The 14280-nt window shown below is 45.8% G+C and overlaps 1 protein-coding gene across 2 annotated transcripts in view; it reads left to right on the forward strand.

Annotated features, from left to right (window-relative positions):
• The first annotated feature begins 648 nt into the window (after nucleotides 1-648).
• The window catches only part of LOC141092952 (TRPM8 channel-associated factor homolog), a 168347-nt gene continuing 154715 nt past the window's right edge, over nucleotides 649-14280 (forward strand). Inside the window, exon 1 of one of the 2 annotated variants that reach the window (XM_073579330.1) lies at nucleotides 649-708. The gene's annotated coding sequence lies outside the window, so the exon portion shown is untranslated. Of the gene's footprint in view, nucleotides 709-768; nucleotides 998-14280 lie in introns of those variants that run through there. The other variant, XM_073579331.1, reaches the window with a different exon arrangement.

Consider the following 14280-nt stretch of genomic DNA (forward strand, 5'->3'; position numbering starts at 1 on the left):
GTAGAAAATACAGATTAGATATTAGAAAAAACTTTTTGACAGTGAGGGTGATCAATGAGTGCAACAGGTTACCACGAGAGGTGGTGAGTTCTCCTTCAAAGGAAGTCTTGAAACAGAGGCTGGACAGACATCTGTCTGAGATAGTTCAGTGAATCCTGCTTTAAGCAGGGGGTTGGACATGATGACCCTTGAGGTGCCTTCCAACTCTAACACTGTATAATTCTATGAATTGCTAAACTCCACCCACAAAACTGAGGAGAAAAAAAACAGGCAGACACAAATAAAAAAGATTTTAAAAAGGGTATAAACAGATAATTGGATGCAAGCAAAATAAGGTGCAAAACACACAAAACTGGACAAAAACAAGTGCAAAGGCACGATGAATCGGGATCGGTAAGCCATGTATAGTACAATATAAAATCTAATAAAATAATAAGCAGATACAGGTGATACTATTTGTCTACTGAATGTTGATAAGCAACTGCTTCACCAACATAGTTTAAACACATGAATATCACAAGATTCTTTATATAAGCAAACTCTCAAACACTGGTGATATTTCTTTACTATTCCCACATTATTATTGTCTTGTCAATACTTTCTCCATTCTGGCTGCCTATATATAATGTGAGCTGTATCTAATGTGACCATTTTGGGCTCATTGATCATCAGTTGGGTCTCACTTTTCAATTTCGAGGTCTGACACAGGTAATGCACGAAATGAAGAATAGGACTGTTCTTTAAGGGCCTGTCACACTATGCGATATCGCTAGCAATATCACTATAACGTCACTGGTTTTTGTGACGTTATAGCGATATTGCTAGCGATATCACTATGTCTGATACTTACCTCCAACCGCTCCCCCGCTGGTTATCGCTGATCGCGTGAACGTCCTGGACCATTTCTCATCGTCAGCTTCCTGCTGGGCTTCCTGCTGTGGCGACGAGCGACGCGTGGATGCGGGCGGAAGGACGTCAGGATCACCTCGTCTGACAGGTAAGTAGCGACCCCCGACCCCTGCGATGTCGCTGGTGAGATCTGCCTGTGTGGCAGCTCACTAACGACCACTTAGCGATGTACCAGCGATCCTGACCGCGTCATATCGCTGGTCAGGATCGCTGGTACATCGCTAAGTGTGACAGTACCTTTAGGCTTTTTTCTATTATCTTTTGTTGCTTTCATGTGACCTTTCTCTCATGTACCCTTTATTTTCCCTATCATGTTCCCTAAAGCCATTTCAGTTTCAGAGGTAATAAACAAGGTGAAAAATTAGTGAGACTTTACACATAGGGGTAGACTCATTAAAAATGGGATTGCGCAAGCCAGTCTTAAAAGGGTTGTGTAGGTTTGGCACGAAAGTATGCAGTCACTCTGTGACTGAAGACTTGTGAATCCTCACAGCATGCATGACGTTTGCTGTCAGGATTTTCCAATTTCAGGGCCTGGGAAGGTGGTCATGGGAACACAAACATGCGATATACATTACATACTTCCAGCCACATTCTGGGTAGACATGTGCAGCCTCGCTCAATACAAATTATTTGAGTGGAGCCACACGTCAAGTCGGAACGCGCTGTGAGTATTTAGAAGTCTGCAGTCGCATAGAGTGACTCCAGACTTTTGAGCTAAAGAAAGGCATTCCCTATAAAGAAGAGGCTCACTGGAGTACTGTATACCTAATTCATTAAGTGGCAGAAATATACTCTTGGACTGCCCCCCAAATTTAAGAAGCATCATTGTCAGAAGCTCCCTGTCCTCCTCAACAGCTGCAGGAACCTTTCCTTGCAACCAGAAAAAAATGTAAAACCTGTCCATTTATAATGACCACGGACAAGACAAAGATCCCCAACTCACATAAGGACTACAAGATCCCAGGTACTTAAAACACAGAAAAACACAGTAAAACAAATGTATAAAATACTCTGTTGTAAAAAAAGTAACAGTAAACAGCAAGTAAGTGCTAGTAAAAAGATAATTACAAAACAGGGTATTTAGTTGATACGTTTTTTGCAAAATATGTATGCTAAGCTGCTCTACCAAACGTCAAGGTATACCCATTTCAGAGCGGTCCTGACCGATGTATTTATAAACCTGATCATCTGTATAGTACCTGCGTAAGCAGGATTCAGGCAGGTAAGGTCCGATGTGGACACGCTATGGAAGACGGCTTTTGTGTGCGCGGCCCATAAGGAAGGGGTGGAAACCTCCCCATCTTGCATAAACAAGAAACCTATTAGACAAAAACACATGGGCCATGCACACAGTGAATAAGTCTGTATGACACTATTCACACCACCAGAAGACTGAAAACACAGAAAAACACAGTAAAACAAACGTATAAAAATGCTCTGTTGTAAAAAAGTAACAGTAAACAGCAAGTGCTAGTAAAAAGATAATTACAAAACAGGGTATTTAGTTGATAAGCTTTTTGCAAAAAATGTATACTAAGCCGCTCTACCAAACGTCAAAGTAGAGCGGCTTAGAGATGGGAGGTAAATGTGGCATCATAATCTCCACCATATTTCTGCAAATAATCTTGCTTTAAATCTGTAAATCTTGCTTTTAGAGTCATGCTTGGTCTCAAAACCCATTTACATTTGATTGCTTTCTTGCCTTGCGGTAGTTTGGTGAGTTTCCAAGTTTGAGTTTGAAAAAGGGACTTCATTTCTGTAGTAAGGTGATGTTTTTCTACCATAAACAATGTTGATGCAGTAACTTTGTTCAGTCACCGGAGGTCACCTTTGAGTAATAGACAAGATAATTACAATGCTGTTGCAGTAATATTGTTCAGCCACAGGAGGTTGCCCTTGAGTTGCGGACAAGAAGATTCTGGAAACAGGACACATTACCTCAGAGAGTTTTTTTCTGGGCATCTTTTGAGGAGAAGCAGCGCAGTGATGGAGAGAGGGAAATCCAGAATGCTTGAGGCATTCCTGTTTAGGGACCATGTGATTTCAAGAAAGCGGCTCTTGTAAATAACCAGAAAAGTGTGACCGGTCACCGAATGTGTAGTTAGCTAGGGATAGCTAGATAGGATTCACAGCTTATTTAAGGACACTCTTGCACTAAGAATTGCATACGAACTAATAGAGACTGGGTGGATTCCTGTGCTTCAAGATTCTGGCTGAGTTTTCAACAATAATACAGTGCACTGCGAATACATTGAGTTTATACTGTGATATATATATATATTGGGAATAAAACGGGTACCCGTGATTTATTGTAAGTTAGTCGGGAGGCGGGTGTAAGATTGTATTCCTGAGAGGACCATGTGTCACAGTCACAGTATAACCCCGTGTAGGCCCATTACAGATAAGGGAGGGGTGGTATAGTCTTGGGGTAGTCTGATTCTTTTCTGTGAAGCTGACACTTGGCGGCATAACTTGTATTGTTTGAGTTGTGGCTGTTGTGGCCATATTGTGTTGGGAGAGAAAATTCTGCCATTTTTTGCAGTAGATATAAAGAAAAAGTTGGTTTACCTTCATATTGAGTTTTGATTCAGCACCGTATTCTCGTCCCAAGCAATGACCGACATGCCGGTTGTTACATTTCCTCATTTGCAGCATTAATCCACTTCATTGTTGCATTTCATCCCATGACTGCGCATCTGAATCAGGTAGTGTTTTGATAAAGTAGGATCGACACTTAGCTAGAATACTCTTGTTTGATCTCAACTAGAGTTGAGCGAAACGGGTCGAAAAATTTCAAAAGTCGCCGACTTTTGGCAAAGTCGGGTTTCATGAAACGAAACCCGACCCTAGGATGAGGTCGGCCACGAGGTCGGCGACTTAAGCGCCAAAGTCGCGTTTCAAAAGTTTGTTTTGCGCTCTTTTTCAGCCAATCAGGATCTACGGACACTGTGGGCAATGTGATGACATAGGCAGGGGTCACCACCATCTTTCAGAAGGGCATGCAAGTGATTGGCTTGCTTTGGTGGGCATCACAGGGGGTATAAAAGGGCGTGCACGCCGACCGCCATGTTACTCATGCTGATCTCAGAATAGGGAGCGCTGCTGCTGCTGATGATGATTTTGTAGGGAGAGCGTTAGGCAGGGAAGAAGACACCAAAAACTGCTTCTGCTGCTAGCGATTTTGCCTGTACAACACACCAGTCACTGTGTGTGCAGTGCAAGTGGAGGCTATATTTTGCTGGATCAGCGGTGTTGGTTGTTAGACTGCCTTCTAAGGCTTCCTGACGGCTGCATTGCTGTTTACCCACTGCTCTGCAAACTGCTTTTTTAAAAGCAATCCCAATTTTTTTTTTGTCCTGGTGAGGTACTGAGCGTGCATTTTTTCACACCATATAGCGGTGCACACTCCTCACACAGTACCGTGTAACGGCTGTTATCACAGCCACAGTGAAGCTATCTGTGTGTCACTCTGTAAGGATAAGTCGAGGACATGTTCCGTTCTTACAGACCTGCACCTTCTAGTTTTGTCTAGCTTTCAAACAGTTAAATATATTTGCTGTTTGATCACATTCAAAACTATAGAGAGATAGCGTGTGTCAGTCCGTATACTTAAAAAACACGGAGCTTGACAATTTTACATACACCGGACAGCCGTGTACGTGCACGCTCCTCTCTCAGTACCGTGTAACGGCTGTTATCACGGCCACAGTGAAGCTATCTGTGTGTCGCTCTGTAAGGATAAGTCGAGGACATGTTCCATTCTTACAGACCTGCACCTTCTAGTTTTGTCTAGTTTTCAAACAGTTAAATATACACTACGTTCCAAATTATTATGCAAATTGGATTTAAGTGTCATAAAGATGTAATTTTTTGTTTTTCAAATAAACTCATAGATGGTATTGTGTATCAGGGCTCTTTGGATCACTGAAATCAATCTCAAATGCCTGTGATAATTAGTTTACCAGGTGAGCCCAATTAAAGGAAAACTACTTGAGAATGATGTTCCACATTATTAAGCAGGGCACAGGTTTCAAGGAATTTAGGAAATAAAAAGGACCACTCTGCTGCTGAAAAGCATCAAATAGTGCAATACCTTGGTCAAGAGATGAAAACATTAGATATTTCCCAAAAATTTAAACGTGACCATCGTACTGTTAAGAGATTTGTGGTTGATTCTGAGCACAGACACGTTTGTGCTGATGAAGGCAGAATGAGGAAGGTTTCTGCCAGGCAAGTTCATCAGATTAAGAGAGCAGCTGCTAAAAAGCCATTACAAACCAGCAAACAAATATTTAAAGCTGCTGGTGCCTCTGGAGTCCCTCGAACCTCAAGGTGTAGGATCCTTCAAAGGCTTGCTGTGGTGCATAAACCTACCATTCGGCCACCCCTAAACAGTGTTCACAAGCAGAAATGGTAGCAGTGGGCCCAGACATACATGAAGACTAATTTTCATACAGTCTTGTTTACTGATGAGTGTCGAGCAACCCTGGATGGTCCAGATGGATGGTTGGTGGATGGCCACTATGTCCCAACAAGGCTGCGACTTCAGCAAGGAGGAGGAGGAGTCATGTTTTGGGCCGGAATCATGGGGAAACAGCTGGTAGGGCTCTTTAAGGTTCCTGAAGGTGTGAAAATGACCTCTGCAAAGTACTGTATATAGAGTTTCTGACTGACAGCTGTCTTCCATGGTATAAAAAGCAGAAACATGCCTTCAGGAGCAAAATCATCTTCATGCATGACAATGCACCATCTCATGCTGCAAAGAATACCTCTGAGTCATTGACTGCTATAGGCATAAAAGGAGATAAACTCATGGCGTGGCCCCCATCTTCCCCTGACCTCAACCCTATAGAGAACCTTTGGCGTATCATCAAGCAAAAGATCTATGAGGGTGGGAGGCAGTTCACATCAAAACAGCAACTTTGGGAGGCTATTCCGACTTCATGCAAAGAAATACAAGCAGAAACTCTCCAAAAACTCCCAAGTTCAATGGATGCAAGAATTGTGAAGGTGATATCAAAGAAGGGTTCCTATGTTAACACATAACTTGGCCTGTTAGGATGTTTTGGAGTTAAAAAGCTTTTTTGGTCAGTGAATGTGACCTCCTAATGCTGCAAATTCCACAAATGAACATTTTCAGTTCTTTAAAACATCAAATGTTTAGAAATTCTACTGTGCCTAATAATTTGGAACAGTGCAATTTGATTTTTTATTCATTTTGGAGATTATACTGTTACCATTGGGAGGTTTCTTCAATAAAATTTGATGCATACTCTAACGGGTGATGACTTTTATTAGACTGACTGTCATTTGTACTGACCATTTAGGAAAATCATAGAAAAATATCATTTGCATAATAATTTGGAACACAGTGTATTTGCTGTTTGATCACATTCAAAACTATAGAGAGACAGCGTGTGTCAGTCCGTATACTTAAAAAACACAGAGCTTGACAATTTTACGTACACCGGACAGCTGTGTACGTGCACGCTCCTCTCTCAGTACCGTGTAACGGCTGTTATCACGGCCACAGTGAAACTATCTGTGTGTCGCTCAGTAAGGATAAGTCGAGGACATGTTCCGTTCTTACAGACCTGCACCTTCTAGTTTTGTCTAGTTTTCAAACAGTTAAATATATTTGCTGTTTGATCACATTCAAAACTATAGAGAGACAGCGTGTGTCAGTCCGTATACTTAAAAACACGGAGCTTGACAATTTTACGTACACTGGACAGCCGTGTACGTGCACACTACTCTCTCAGTACCGTGTAACAGCTGTTATCACGGCCACAGTGAAGCTATCTGTGTGTTGCTCTGTAAGGATAAGTCGAGGACATGTTCCGTTCTTACAGACCTGCACCTTCTAGTTTTGTCTAGTTTTCAAACAGTTAAATATATTTGCTGTTTGATCACATTCAAAACTATAGAGAGACAGCATGTGTCAGTCCGTATACTTAAAAAACACGGAACTTGACAATTTTACGTACACCGGACAGCCGTGTACGTGCACGCTCCTCTCTCAGTACCGTCTATCGGCTGTTATCACGGCCACAGTGAAGCTATCTGTGTGTCGCTCTGTAAGGATAAGTCGAGGACTTGTTCCGTTCTTACAGACCTACACTCTAGGGAGATTCCTATTCTTCCCAATTCTATATACACCTTGTAGTTTGTCATACACTAGCCAATTTCTGCCTGTGACATAGCTCTGTGATATTCACTGGGCCTCACACAATCCAAAAGTGTCCAGTGTCCACCAGTGTGTGCTGAAATTCAAAATCTCCGTTATCCTCTAGTCACATTTTTCACACCTGCGACATTAAGCCTGTGACATAGCGCTGTGATATTCAGTGGGCCTCACACAATCCAAAAGTGTCCAGTGTCCACAAGTGTGTGCAGAAATTCAAAATCTCCGTTATCCTCTAGTCACATTTTTCACACCTGCGACATCAAGCCTGTGACATAGCGCTGTGATATTCAGTGGGCCTCACACAATCCAAAAGTGTACAGTGTCCACAAGTGTGTGCAGAAATTCAAAATCTCTGTTATCCTCTAGTGACATTTTTCACACCTGCGACATCGAGCCTGTGACATAGTGCTGTGATATTCAGTGGGCCTCACACAATCCAAAAGTGTCCAGTGTCCACAAGTGTGTGCAGAAATTCAAAATCTCCGCTATCCTCTAGTGACATTTTTCACACCTGCGACATCGAGCCTGTGACATAGCGCTGTGATATTCAGTGGGCCTCACACAATCCAAAAGTGTCCAGTGTCCACAAGTGTGTGCAGAAATTCAAAATCTCCGCTATCCTCTAGTGACATTTTTCACACCTGCGACATCGAGCCTGTGACATAGCGCTGTGATATTCAGTGGGCCTCACACAATCCAAAAGTGTCCAGTGTCCACAAGTGTGTGCAGAAATTCAAAATCTCCGTTATCCTCTAGTGACATTTTTCACACCTGCGACATCGAGCCTGTGACATAGCGCTGTGATATTCAGTGGGCCTCACACAATCCAAAAGTGTCCAGTGTCCACAAGTGTGTGCAGAAATTCAAAATCTCCCCTGTCCTATAGACACCTTGTACCTTGTTTTACATTACTATATAGTTTGTTGGATTTTGTCTACATTTTTACCAAAAATGAGGAAGGCTGGTGGAAGAGGCCGTGGAATTGGGCGGGGGTTGGCAGCTGGTACTGATGGTGTTGGTGGTGGATCTGATGGTAGTGGCAAAAGCAAAATAGGACCGAATGCAGGAGGTGTTGAGCCTGCGTCATCGTCTGGCTCCACAAGTCCTCGAAGGCTTAGTTTTCTAGGAGTTGGCAAACCGCTTTTAAAGCCAGAGCTTCAGGAAAAAGTTTTGACTTACATTGCTGACTCAGCCTCCAGCTCTATCACCTCCTCTTCTGAAGTTGTAAAAAATAAAAGCACTGAGTCGTCATTGGAGGCTCATGTTCATGAACCACACCTTTCCTTGTGTCCTTCACCCCAACCAAGATTGAAGGATGACGCAGGCCATACTACTGATTACTCCATGGAGCTGTTTTCACATACCATGCCTGGATTATCAAGTGAAATGGTGAATTACCCAGGCCAAGATGAATCTGACATGGAGTGCACTGATGCACAGCCACTGATAGATGATTCTGCTGGTATATTCACTCAGAGCACTACAATGTCCTCGCAGTGTACAGAGCCAGATTCTGACCCTGACGAGACTCAGGTGCCCCTTCCCGCACACTATACCACCATACATGGTGACACAGAGGAAGGTGCACATGACATTGAAGAGGAGGTGATGGATGACCCAGTTGTTGACCCAGATTGGCATCCATTGGGGGAAGAGGGTGCTGCTTCCAATAGCTCAGATGAGGAGGAGGAGGAGCATCCACAGCAGGCATCGACATCGCAACAGCTGTTATCTGGCAGGCCCGGAGCACTCCAAAGACAGGTTCCAAAAATCAAAAGAGTTGCTGGACAGCTTGTCCAGAGGGTCAAAATATCACAGCGTGCTAGGCCGTAAAATGTCTGCCAAAGTAGGAAGAGTGCAGTGTGGCACTTTTTTGAACAAAATCCTCATGACCAGGCCAAGGTTATCTGTAAGAAGTGCGCAAAGACCTTTAGCCGAGGGAAAAATCTGAAAAATTTGAATACCAGTTGCATGCTTAGACATTTAACCAGCATGCACTTGCAAGCGTGGACACAACACCAAACCTCAAGTACCACATGTGCAACTGATCACAAAGAAGGTAGTCAGCAACGCTACATTGTTTCCCCCACTGTAAGCCCACCGGTTAGCACAGCAGCAAATGTTGAGGTGTCGTTGCAAGGCCACAGCAGTCAGGGAATCCCACTGTTATATCAACGAAAGACTGAATCTAGGCCATCAGAAAGAACACCAACTCCATCACCATCATCAACCCTCTCTAAGTCCGCCCTGTCCACCGCTACTTTCACCATATGCAGCTCTCAAGTCCAGCTCACCCTCCCAGACACTATGAGTAGGTCAAGAAAGTACTCAGTCTCTCATCCGCGTACACTGGGTTTGAACGCCCACATTGCCAAACTAATTTCGTTAGAGATGATGCCCTATCGGTTGGTGGAAAGCGCAGCTTTCCGCGAACTCATGGCCTATGCAGTACCACGCTATGACCTACCCAGTCGCCACTTCTTCTCTCGCAAAGCCATCCCAGCCCTCCACCATCATGTGAAAGACCGCATTGTCCATGCACTCAAGCAGTCAGTGAATGGAAAGGTGCACCTCACAACTGATGCATGGTCCAGTCGGCATGGCCAGGGCCGTTACATGTCCATCACTGCGCACTGGGTTAATGTGGTGGATGCAGGGTCCACAGGGGACAGCGGTGGTGGGACAGTGCTGCCTAGCCCACGGTATAGGAAACAGTTGGCTTTAGGCGTTCGACCCTCCTCCTCCTCCTCCTCCTCCAGAAGCGAAAGCTCGTCCACAGAGCGCAGTCGTACGAGCACTCCATCTGCAGCTGCCACTGTTGCACACGAGGTGTCCCCCTATCAAGCAGCTAGTGGAAAGCGTCAGCAGGCTGTGTTGCAGATGATGTGTTTGGGCGACAGACACACCGCCGAGGTGCTGGCCGAGTACTTGAAGCGACAAACTGAGTCATGGCTGGGCAGTGTACATCTTGAGGCAGGCAAGGTAGTTAGTGATAACGGCCGTAATTTTGTGGCAGCCATAGCCCTTTCAAAACTCAGCCACATACCTTGCTTGGCTCACACCTTGAACCTGGTGGTGCAGTGCTTCCTCAATAATTATCCGGAGTTAACAGCCCTGCTCCAGAAGGTGCGAAGACTGTGCGCGCACATCCGCCGGTCGCCTGTACACTCCATTCATATGCAGAAGCTGCAGCGATTGCTCCACCTTCCCAACCACCGCCTCATTATCGACATTGCAACAAGGTGGAACTCCACCCTGCACATGGTTGAGCGGCTGTGCGAGCAGAGGCAGGCCATAATGCATTTGTGGGAGGATACACGGCCAGGCACTTTGAGAGCAGACATGGAGTTGACAGGTGTGCAGTGGTCGAAGCTGAAAGACCTCTGTAAAGTCCTTCAGTGTTTTGAGGAATGCACACGGCTGGTAAGCGCAGACGACGCCATCCTAAGCATGAGCATCCCACTTATGCGTCTGCTCATGCAAACTTTGACGCACCTTAAGGAGCAGGCATCTGCAGCCAATGTTGACGAGGAGGAAGAGGTGGAGGGAATCCTTGATGACATTCAGCCATTGTCTGCTCAGGGACCTCTCCTGGACGAGGTGGAGGAAGAAGAGGAGGATGATGATGGGGATGATTACTTAGGGGAGGAGGATGCATCTCGTGGGGCAAGTGAAAATGTTGGCGTGGCAAGGTCTGGTACAGCGTTTGTGCGTGACTGGAGGGATGTGGATTTGCCAGAAAGTACTCCTCCACCCAGCCCTCGCAGTGCATCATTGACACCGGGAACATTGGCCCACATGTCAGATTATGCCAGGCAGATCCTAAAAAGGGACCCACGCATTGCCAAAATGATGAACGATGACGACTACTGGTTGGCCAGCATCCTGGATCCACGCTATAAAGGCAAATTACAAAACATCATGCCACAGGAGAACCTTGACCTAATATTGGCTACTAAACAAGCAACTCTGGTTAACCGGTTGGTTGAGGCATTCCCAGCACACAACAGCGGTGATGGTTCTCACACGAGCCGTACGGGCCGGGGGCAGCTTGGCAGAGGTGTTCGTGGTGCACACAGCAGAAGTGGCGTTAGAGACAGGGGTTTCATGACAATGTTGTGGACTGATTTTTCACGGACCGCTCACACAACTGGTAATACTGCATCGATGGAAAGTGACAGCAGACAGCAGTTGTCAACTATGGTTAACAACTACTTTTCCTCCCATATCGATGTTCTCCCGCACAGGTCATTCCCCTTTGACTATTGGGCCGCTAAACTGGACACCTAGCCTGAATTGGCACAATATGCCTTACAGGAGCTCGCTTGCCCAGCTGCAAGTGTGCTATCGGAAAGAGTCTTCAGTGCAGCTGGATCAATCCTGACAGAAAAAAGGACCCGTCTGTCAACCCAAAATGTGGATGATCTAACCTTCGTTAAAATGAACCATGCATGGGTTTCCAAGGATTTTGTCCCACCTTCCCTTGATGACACATAGGTTGCCAGAAAAATGGCTTGCTTTGGTCCTCCTCCTATTCCGCAAACTTGACCTATTTCGCCTTTTGCAGCAGCTGAATGACCCACATCTACATATGCCACTTTGTAAACCTCCCTAAGTGGGCGGCCCCCCCCATGGCCGGGGTCACCACCTAGCGCACAAAACCGTGCGAGTGCCGTTGCCCTGGACAGGTGGGTAGGCCGACTCTTGGGTGCGGGCACTGGCATAGGGTCCCTCATAGTGCAATCAAATGTCTCTGACAGTGGTGGTGCACACCCGCCGTCAGACACACCGCCATACTATGAGGGGCCCAGTGCCAGTACCGACGCCCACGAGTGTGCCCCCCTTTCTTGGGCAGGGCCCCAGCATTTGCAATGTTTACCTCTCCCTGCTCCTCCGCTGTGTAGTCTGGGCTGTCAAATCATTCACTGGGACTGCCACTACAAATTGATTGAACTGAAAGATGATGTTTAAGATATAGCTATGCCCTGTCCTGCTGGCCAGGCTCTAGCTCCAGATGATCAGTGGCTTCCATTTCTTATGGACGTCGACTCACAATTACATGCAGTGGTGGTTTATCATCAGCTTTCACAGTTTTCCTACTCACAAACGTGTGACATTCCGGCGCACATTTCAAAATGTGCCCTCTCATGCCAATCAAATAGAATCGCCTACGGCCTGTGGCTTCTGTCTTTTGCACTCCAAAGTTACGTGACAGATCATGATAGCCAGTGAGCACCATGTTTACATCGCTCCCTGTGATAAAAATTGGATTGAGATGAGTAACAGTGATGGAATCAACGGAAGTGCGATACAGCAAGACTTTATTCACAAAAAAATGTTTTCACTGTCTCAACACACAAATTAATTGAGGGTCAGCATCGCCTATGAGAATTGTGACGGAAGTTTTTCCCGTGAATAATAATTCCTAGATTTCTGCAATCAATAGCCTTTATGTCACTAATTGTATGCATCTCATTTCCTATTGCGGAGAGGCTGGACTGTATTACTGAGACAGAAATATATATGAAGATTTAAAAATAACACCAAAAGTATATAGTTGTGTACGCCTCAAATGCATTTCCTTTTTTCCACTTTTTAGATTGCTGTGTAATCCATACTGAGAACACGGAGATTTTACATGTTTAAACTATGCTATATATACCTGCTATCCAGTGATAAAGTACCCTTTCTCAACTTTGTACAATCTGGTCAAATCCATACTGGGCCTGAGAACATCTGAGTCTGCCTCCTGATCTATAGACATATATTTTTAATGTGTAAATTAGGCTACATATATACGTGTTATCCGGTGAAACTGTACCCTTTATCAACTTTCTACAATGTTGTTGAATCCATACTGGGCCTGAGAACGGCTGCCGAGCTGTTAAGCAAGCTACAGCACCTGTGGTTTGGACACGTAATTTTTTCAGGAATGACGGTTAGGCCTAACTCCGGAATTGCGGTTGACCTGAACTTACTGGGAAATCATCGTTCGCGGGGAATAATCTGAATCCCAGATCCCCATCACTAACGGAGTTCAGCAGGTTATCTGCACCTGTAAGCGATAAAAGCTGGTCCTTTCAGTGTAGCGTGCATGCAGCCCCGGACATGGAGTGGAATGCTAGACCTGTTATTGCTCGATCTCACATGCCACAGCCTCGCGTATCCCTCTAGTAAGCTTGACGCGTACCGCGGGGCCATGCCGGAGTCTCGGTCGTTAACGGAATAAAGCTGAGAAATCGCTAGCACAACTACAAACGGACATACCACACCACACACAGAATCGACAAAGCTTGCAATCTGTCCATCTTTTCTGTAGCTTGTATGGTAGTGGTTTCCCGGGTGCAGTCCAATTAAGCCACAGGCTCCACTCCTGGTGGTGCCCTTTTGGACATTCCTTTATGGTTGAGCTTTGCGATCATACTGCCTCCGGAAACCAAAAACTTTGCCTTCAGGGACGCTGTTTGGAGGTTCGTGGGAATAACGCCGCCCGATCAGCAGTCGGCATATGGGTCGCCCTCCCAGGGCTGTGGGGTACTCGGTATCGGGCCGGTGTCAGTGGGATGTGTCACAGCAGCGGTGACCCGGACGGTGGCCCTGGGCGCCCATGTAAATGGCGTGGTATAATGGTAAAGAGTTTATATAGATAGTTTGACGCCACCTGTGGTGTTCGGCAACATAGATGTTAGGCCGACGCTGCATGCAGATCCTCTGGGACTGATGGTGTTGTGCAGCAAAGATGGTGAAGCTCCCCACAGGTGGAGCTGGAGTCCCAGGGAAGTGTAGATGTAGTGATGGGGAAAGGCACAGGCGGTGTAGGTGCTGGTACCCAGATGTAGCGGTGCTGGAATAACTGTAGGACACCAGAGCGTACAGTTCCAAAGCTTTACTCACAGTCTGCAGGTTACACAGATGCCTGCCTCCGTGCTGTGTCCTCCGGGTCAGGACCTCTGCCAACCTCCGGGACCAGAATGGAAAGCTCCCTTCCAACACTCCGCCAACATGTACCTTCCTGAATGTCTCCTTTCTAGCGCTTGTGGGGGAAGCACTCACAGGACCGTGGTTCACTGAAACGCCTCCTGTCTAACAGATTTTCCTCAGACTTTACTTGTATGGCAGACAGCTGTAGCCTTTTCCTTCTGCCTCGCACACGTCGATGCTGGGGCCTCCGAGCCTTAGTT

Source organism: Dendrobates tinctorius, unplaced genomic scaffold (genome assembly GCF_039654945.1).
Source record: "Dendrobates tinctorius isolate UK_male_01 unplaced genomic scaffold, ASM3965494v1 ptg000062l, whole genome shotgun sequence".
NCBI lineage: Eukaryota > Metazoa > Chordata > Amphibia > Anura > Dendrobatidae > Dendrobates > Dendrobates tinctorius.